The 6,690-nt window shown below is 43.0% G+C and overlaps 1 pseudogene; it reads left to right on the forward strand.

The window, feature by feature from the left end:
- The first annotated feature begins 1,631 nt into the window (after nt 1-1,631).
- LOC132669650 (tubulin alpha-1A chain-like) lies at nt 1,632-6,419 on the forward strand (annotated as a pseudogene).
- The last annotated feature ends 271 nt before the right edge of the window (nt 6,420-6,690 follow it).

Raw genomic sequence — 6,690 nt, forward strand, 5'->3', positions numbered from 1 at the left:
ATGTCAGTGGCCTTCTTTGGCAGTGTGGCCTATGGGACCAATGGCTCCTCTACTTACCCTCTGCCTTCTCTTTTCTTTGCTTTTCAAACATGATGTAGACCTGAATGATAGTGGCTGTTCCACTTCCAATGGGCATTATTTTCAGGAAGCTTGTGATCAGCATGGTGTGAAAGAGTGATGTTGCCACCCATGGTTGGTCAGCCGCAAGGAAATTTGACTGAAGGCCATTGAGTGCCTCATAAAAGAGAAAGAGAATGTGTGTGGCCAGGGGTTGGGGTGGAGGTTGGTCATTACCACCCAGATATGTGGTATCTCCAAACCTGGCTGGTGAGCAGAACTTCCTGGGGAACCCTATACATCCAAAGCCAATATATCAGATTCTCAAGAGATATAGCTCAGAAACCTGTGATTTGAAAAATAACAAAAAACAAAAAACAAGTTCTGATGATGAGCCAGTTTAACAACAACTGGAATGGTATCTACATCCAATTCAATAGGATCATCATAATAAGAGTGAATGTGCTCAAAGGAATGATAGGATTCCTGATGGTACTTCCTAAACATAGCCATTTATTTACCAGTATTATGGGACACATTTTTATTGAGCACCTATGTGTCAGCAATGGCAGTAATGAAAATAAACATAGCCTTTACTCAGACTACTTACCGTAGACTAAAAGAGACACCATGTATTCTCGGGCTCTTGACTTTGTTCTTCTGTGTGAGGACATGGAGACAGTATACCCATCCTTTTCTTGAATAAAGTCAAACCAACTGCTTAGCAAAATGTAAATCAAATGGCTTATACCAACTGTATGACAAATGCTAAGTCATACATTTGCTAAGTAATATGGGACATTCAAACATTAAATTAAAATACTATATATGATTTAATGGCAATAACCATAATTTGTTAAACACCTACTCTGTGCCAGGCATGGTTAGACATCTTCACATTTAATCTCCAAAATAACGTGGGGCCTGCCTGCCTCCAAAGTTCTTTGCAGTGCTGCTGTTCCCCCTTAACAACCATGTGAGTTGTCTTACATATCCCTTCTGACTGCAGATCTGTCACTCAGTTGCCTTGCAATGTTGGCCAATTTACCTAATTTTTCTGAACCAGTTTTCTCACCTAGAAAACTGGGGAATATACAACTTACTTTGCAGAGTTACTGCAAAGTGAGGTGAAATACTGTTTCTAAGGTATCAAAACAGCTGCTTGATGCATAGCAGGTGCCCAGTCAGTGCTAATTCTTTCAGGTCCCTAACTATTCTCTCCTGTCAGCTGGCACCCATCTTGTGAGATTCATTCACACTAAACAGGAATTGGAACTGAAATTCTCAGTTTCCCAAAGGTTATATATATCCGCCACAGGTGACACATTTATGTAAAGGAGACATGCCACAGATGTAAAGTGCTGGCATCACACAGCATGTGAAAAACACCACATACATGGCCACAGGCATTAGGTGTTGGGAAGTTTGGGGAGGAACAAAGACACTGTGGACTTGGTAGCGTCAAAAGTTCAGACTAATAGTGAGATTTGATGACAGGGGTTTCAGATGCATTTTAAAAAGGGAGAAAGTAGGCAGGTTCTCTTACATCAACCACTTAAGAGTTGTGCTGTGCTATGAAAAGCAACGACTCTCCTTTTCCTCTCTGCCATCTGCCTGGCAGCTGCAAAGTAGCAACCATACGTGAATGCATCGCCATCCATGTTGGCCAGGCATGTCCAAATTGGCAATATCTGCTGAGAGCTCTATATTGCCTGGAACATGGCATCCAGCCTGATGGTCAGGTGCCAAGTGACAAAACCTCTGGGGGAGGAGATGACCCTTTCAACACCTCCTCCAATGAGAAGAAGTCCTGGCAAGCATGTGCCCAGGGAAGTGTTTGTTGATCTGGAACCCACAGTCATTAATAAGTCTACACTGTCACCTACCACCAGCTCTTCTACCCTGAACAGCTCATCACAGGCAAGGAAGATGCTACCAATAACTATGCCTAAGGGCACTTCACCATTGGCAAGGAGATCACTGACCTTGTTTTACACCAAATTTAGAAACTTGCTGATCAGCACACAAGTCTTCAGGGCTACCTGTTTTTTCCATAGTTTTGGAGAGGAACTGGTACTAGGTTCACCTCCCTGCTAATGGAACGTCTCTCTGTCGATTATGACAAGAAGTCCAAGCTCGAGTTCTCCATTTACCCAGCCCGCCTTGTTTCCATAGCTGTTAAGCCCTACAACTCCGTCCTCACTCCCCACACTACCCTGGAGCACTCTGATTGTGCCTTCCTTGTAGACAATGAGGCCATCCATGACATCTGCCGTAGAAACCTCAATATTGAACTCCCAACCTACACTAATCTGAATAGGTTGATAGGTCGAATTCTGTCCTCCATCTCTTCTTCCCTCAGAGTTGATGGAGCCCTAAATGTCGACCTGCCAGAAATCCAGATAAAGCTGGTGCCCTACCCTGCATCTACTTCTCTCTAGCCACATATGCCCCTGTCATTTCTGCTGAGAAAGCCTACCATGAACAGCTTTCAATTGCAGAGATCACAAATGCATGCTTTGAGCCAGCCAATCAGATGGTAAAATGTGACCCTTGCCATGGTAAATCCATGGCTTGCTGCCTATTGTACCATGGCAAGGTAGTTCCCAAAGATGTCATGCTGCCATTGCCACCACCAAGGGCAAGTGTGCCATCCACTTTGTGGACTGGTGCCCCATTCACTTAAAAGTTGGCATTAATTACCAGCTTTCCACTGTGGTACCTTGTGGGGACCTGGCCAAAGTATAGTGAGTGAGTTGTGTGCATACTGAGCAAAACCACATCCATTGCTGAGGCCTGGGCTCACTTGGAACACAAGTTTGACCTGATATATGCCAAGCGTGCCTTTTTTCACTGGTATGTGGGTGAGCTAATAGAGGAAGGAGAGTCTTCTAAGGCGAGGAGGAAATGGCTGCACTTGAGAAGGATTATGAGGAGGTTGGTGTGGATTCTGTTGAAGGAGAGATGAAGAAGAAGAATCCTAAAGTTAAAAATGTCACAAAGGGGGGCGCCTGGGTGGCGCAGTCGGTTAAGCGTCCGACTTCAGCCAGGTCACGATCTCGCGGTCCGTGAGTTCGAGCCCCGCGTCAGGCTCTGGGCTGATGGCTCGGAGCCTGGAGCCTGTTTCTGATTCTGTGTCTCCCTCTCTCTCTGCCCCTCCCCCGTTCATGCTCTGTCTCTCTCTGTCCCAAAAATAAAAAAAAAAAAAAAAAAAAAAATGTCACAAAGGTACTGCTTTTATAAGGAAGCTTATTCTGTTTTAAACATTGAAAAGCTGTGGTCTGATCAGTTAATTTGTACGCAGAAGTATATATTCTCACATACAATTACTGACCTATGCTTTAAAACATGACACTTTGTTACAGATTCAAGCTGTCCATTTCTCTTATGGGTTTGAATAAAGTATTCCCTATCTTAAAAAAATAAAAATAAATAGCAAATAAAAAGAAAAGCATGTGATTCAAGATAGACATGGAGGTGAAAAAGCCCAGGTGTGCTCAGGGGTCAATGAGATGCCAGGATGCGGGGGTATAGGATTTGTACAGAGGTTTAAGACAAGCATAGGACTTAAAAGTTCAGACGGGCCAAATTATCAGTGATCTAGAATGCTGGTATAAGGAGACAGGTGATAAGGAGCCATGGTTTCTTGAGCAGTCAACTAACAGGGTAAAAGCTATGGGCTGGGGAATATTTGTCTGGAAGTTATATACCTGATGGAATGGGTGGGGCAAAGTAGAGGTCAATTGCAGGTAGTGGATGTGCCCATATTTAAAGGATTCTCAGCTGGACTCCTTCAACCCTGACTTTATGATTTATTTTAAGTCACCATTTTGGGGTCTGCCTCCATTTATTCCCTATCCTTCATCCAAGCCGAGTATGGCCAAGGCCTTTGTCCTTCAGACTCAAAGTTTTATGATCATCTTCTACTCTTTCCTATCCCGTAGTACACATATCCATCTAATTGCCATTCACATTGACAACCTCACTCATTCATTTCATTTTAATAGTGTGCTTGGCATCATACCATAAACATATGTCATCTGTGTGCTGGCGTCTCCATCCATGATGCCAATCCCTTCTTCTAGACTTGTGTCATTTATCACCTGGTTGACTTGTGCCTCTTCTATTTGGGAATCTATTTATCAAATATCACTAGCATTCCAGCTAATGAACAACGCACACAGAAATAGACTATTAGTGCCAGATAGAGTGTTAAAAGTCATCTAGTCCAACACTTACAATTTATTAAAGAGGAAACTGAGGCTCTGAAAGGTAAAGTCACTCTAGACAGTAGACGAACATTTTAAATCCAGGTCTGCTGATCTCTGCAGCTGTTCTTAACATTTGTTATATTATCGCCGTAAGTGATTACGGTGTATGACAATTCCACTAGCCAATGAAGCACAAAACCAAGACCTGCAGAGCTAGAAATAGAGTCTAAACTTGCTGCTTAATAAAAATAAGAAATCCTCATTTACATTTACAAGAAGGTAAAATACTCATCAGCCTCCTTCCATTAGAGCCAACAGCCACAACCCAAAGAATCTCACAAAAAGACTAATAACTCAGGGAGTAGGAAACTATCACCCATGGGCCAAACCAGCCAACTGCCTGCTTTTATAAACCATGTCACAGTAGGTGTGGCTTGGATCACAACCACACCCCTTCATTTACATATTGTCTATGGCTGCTTTTGAGCTAAGATGAGAGTTGAAGAGTTGTGACAGAGACTGTATGACCTACAAAACAGAAAATACTTACTTCTTTTTTCTTTTACAAGTTTTCTGAACCCTGGATTAGAACATTTTAGTTTTATGCAAAGCAAAAATGAATTCCATATTTGGGTGAGGGTTTTCTGGGAAAGCTATCCAAGGTGGTAGCTGGCTGGCCTAGAGTTTAGCACCACAACTCATTGTAGTTCTTAATTCCTACATTGGGTCCTAAGTTTTGAGCTCCTTTGATACCAATTCAGCCCAAGTCTTTTTCTACCTGTTCAGGCAGAAGCCCATAGATATAATTCCACCTGTCAGCAATCCCTCATAACCTAGTAGTCTCCCAACAGGCCTCCCTGCCTTCAGTCAAAACGTCCAAGCTGCATTCTCCATAGCTCCCAGTGCTCCTCACTGTAAGCTAACTACAGGGCACATGCCAAGCCAGGCCTCCCTTCCCATGTAAATTGTTCCAGTGGCCCCCACTGCCTAGGGTAAGGCTGCTTTACCCCAGCTGCACATCAGAGTCTTGGGATGGTTTTTATAAGTATAGATGTCCTGGTATCACCTCAAAAGTACTAAATCTGAAAAGTACATACTCTTTTGAAGCCCTTAAGAGAGGGCTTCCCTGCCTGTCCTATCTGAAGGAGAATGCTCCCATTGGTCTCTGTCCTATTCAATCCTATTACCTTGTTTTATTTTTTTAATAGCATTTATCAGGGTCTGACAGATTAGAGCTGCTTGCTTCTTTATTGTCTGTCTTTTCATCAAATAATATGAGCTTCCTGAGTGTAGACTGTGTCCCAGGTACCAAGAACAGTGTCTGACCTACAATAAGGATCCAAAGATATCTGTGAAATTTTTTTGGGTAGTCTTCCTTCATCTGTCCTTGGCTAACCTGTCCCCACATCCAGGTTCCTCTAAACCACCCACTTAGAGTGGTCCCAGTGCACAACGCTGCCTCAGTACTGTCATGCACCGAGTTGCCTGGAATGTCCACATTTGCCTGCTGAGTACATGACTGCTCTTCCACAAGCCACTGCAAAGTTGCCTCTCTGTTCCCTGACTCCGGTAAGCAGAGGTGAGCCTACACCTTTCAGCTTCATTACACATCTTCCCACTGTTAGGATTATTTAACACATAAAGACCTCCTACCACTTAACTGGAGGCTCCCTAAGGGCATTCATTTTTTAATCCCAGAACCTAATACTTTACTCAGCAATATCAAACCTTAAATAAATGTTTTTTGAATAAACTAACAGATGGGTGGAAAAAGAAGGAAAGGAAGCAAGGGAGGAAAGGGAGAAGGAGACAAGGAGAGGAAAAAAGGGAGAGAGGGAGGAGAAAAAGAGAGAGAAGAGAAGATGAAAAACCACCTTGTGTTCACGGTGGTTTGTTGCTAAACCAGCAGATGCTGTAATGTAAAGCTGAGTGGTCAGCTCCAGACACATGATCTACTCAGTGATTTCTTTTGAAGACTCTACTGTTTGCTACTGCAACGTTTTCTTGAAGATGCTGCCACAAGGAAGAAAGGATGGGCCTTCCCAACCAGACTTGGGGGATGTTTTAAAAGCCTTTATTTGGGCACCTCCAGTCACAGACTTGGTAGTGTGGTGGAGGAGAGCAGCAGAGAAAACAGTTAGTGGAGACTGAACAGCCTCAAAATTACCTGGTTTCAAATGTGTTTATACATCCCCTGCTCCTTTCCAACACATTTTCAAGGCCATCTGTGGCACTGAATGTTTTAAAGTAAAGGTTTTATGACACCTTTAAAGTATACCTATGTGAGAGGCTAATTCAGGAATATTTTTCTAAGGTGGGGAAGCAATCAAAATTGTTTTTCTCTATAATGAAACATGGCCTTCTCTAGTAAATAGTAATTTTCACTTGGGTTAGGGATGCATAGAAGAGGAGAGAGAGACTG

Source organism: Panthera onca, chromosome B3, assembly GCF_046562875.1.
Source record: "Panthera onca isolate mPanOnc1 chromosome B3, mPanOnc1 haplotype 2, whole genome shotgun sequence".
NCBI lineage: Eukaryota > Metazoa > Chordata > Mammalia > Carnivora > Felidae > Panthera > Panthera onca.